At 40.2% G+C, this 2,028-nt stretch overlaps 1 pseudogene; it reads left to right on the top strand.

The window, feature by feature from the left end:
• Positions 1 to 339: 339 nt before the first annotated feature.
• On the top strand, positions 340 to 840 carry LOC123591795 (annotated as a pseudogene).
• Positions 841 to 2,028: the final 1,188 nt, after the last annotated feature.

The following is a 2,028-nucleotide window of genomic DNA, read 5'->3' as shown; positions in this document are numbered from 1 at the left end:
ACAAAGACAACAGAACTAGAAATATCAACTGGAAAAGAACTGTAATAGTTCCCAGGAAAGAAATCTGGCTATTTTTGAGTAGCAGATGCATTTAAATACAGATTATTAAGACTCCACCTTGAAAATTTGACCACTGAGGGCTGCCATGTTGCACCAGGGCAGTATTGATGACACTGAGGATGTTTGACGCAGAAGAGGAGGAGACAACTGACAGATGAAAGAAAGAAAGAAAGAAAGAAAGAAAGAAAGAAAGAAAGAAAGAAAGGAAGGAAGGAAGGAAGGAAGGAAGGAAGGAAGGAAGGAAGGAAGGAAGGAAGGAAGGAAGGAAGGAAGGAAGGAAGGAAGTCCAGAATCAGACACACAGTGACATCATTTTTTTCATTTATTTTTTCAAGTCAGTGCAACTGTAGTCTATCTTCTCTATGAATTGTTCAGCAGCAGCTTTATCACCTGTTTGGTGACAATGATCTTCTTGTTTTCATGTGACTTTTGGGCAGTCAAGAATGTCACAGTAAACTCATGGTTGGTCTACGTTGGTAGAAGCACATCAATGAACATGGAAAAAGCCATTGGGTGTTTGAGTTCAGGAAGGCATCTTCACAAGAGTAAAATTGTTACTCCTGAGTCAAGAATCTTCTGGTTAGGACTTACTGCCTGTCCATTGCTGTGGGTGATATTCTGCAGAGTGAAATGGTTGTTGGTGGTTATCATGGGCGTGGTGCTACAAGGTGCCAACCTGTATGCACATCAGGTGCAGAGCAGGCAGCAGAAAGAATTTAACCATCTTATCTCAGAAAGCAGTTTTTAAGACATAACACTGGAGATGATCAGACTTCCTGAAGAGAGTGAGAGAAAGGTCCAGTGTTCTGTTACACTGCCAGCAAACTAAAGAGATTCTTGACTCTGAAAATTTTAGAACTCAGTACATGTTGCAAAGAGGAGTGCTGAGGTTGTTTTTCCAGTTTAAATTTTACTTTAAAAAGTGGAAAGGTGGGTCGCCTGGGTGACTCGGTCAGTTAAGCGAGGGACTTCAGCTCAGGTCATGACCTCACAGTCTGTGAGTTTGAGCCCCACATTGGGCTCTGTGCTGACAGCTCAGAGCCTGGAGCCTGCTTTGGATTCTGTGTCTTCCTCACTTTCTACCCCCCACCCCCACCCCCTATTCACACTCTCTCTCTTTCTCTCTCTCTCAGAAATAAATCAACATTGGGGCACCTGGGTGGCTCAGTCGGTTGGGCATCCAACTTCGGCTCAGGTCATGGTCTCGCGGTTTGTGAGTTCAAGCCCCGTATCAGGCTCTGTGCTGACAGCTCAGAGCCTGGAGCCTGCTTTGGATTCTGTGTCTCCCCCTCTCTCTGCCCCTCCCATGCTCATGCTCTGTCTCTCTCTGTCTCTCAACAATAACTACACGTTAAAAAAAATTTTTTTTAAGGAAAGAAATCAACATTAAAAAAAGTGAAAAGGTAGTTTTCATGTTAAGTTTTTATTTTCTTTCTAGCATTGGGACTTGAAAGTGTGGTATTGTTAAAAACCTTGTCAAAATTGGTTCATGTTTACATATGCATGCACATAGTCATGTAATGTCCATATAACCCAAATTAATGAAAGTGCACTCATGTACATATGTAATGGAGAGCTTTGTGTTTTGATCCACAGAATACAGAATGTTCTTAGTCTGTCTTAGAACTCTAGGTGTATGCATATTATTTCTGTAGATTATTGTCAGAAGAAAGTTTTGCTTCCATGATTAAGAGTGAGAAGTTGGTTTATGCATAAGTTAGAAATAATTGTAATTTTACAGCTTAATATATTCTTTGTGATGAAACTTCTTATTTTAGGTACTCACAGGTAAAAACCCAAATTGAGCCAGTGGTTAAATAGTTTGTAAATTTTGCTTATTTTTATTCGTAGTAAGTCATGTACTTAATGCCCAACTAATTTGGAATGGTATTTTCATAATTTATGTTTAGGGGATACCTAGAGATTGCTACTGTTCTATTTATTTTTTGAAAGGGATGGCCAGATCTT

This window comes from Leopardus geoffroyi, chromosome B4 (assembly GCF_018350155.1).
Source record: "Leopardus geoffroyi isolate Oge1 chromosome B4, O.geoffroyi_Oge1_pat1.0, whole genome shotgun sequence".
NCBI lineage: Eukaryota > Metazoa > Chordata > Mammalia > Carnivora > Felidae > Leopardus > Leopardus geoffroyi.
This window is presented reverse-complemented; position numbering and strand designations above follow the sequence as displayed.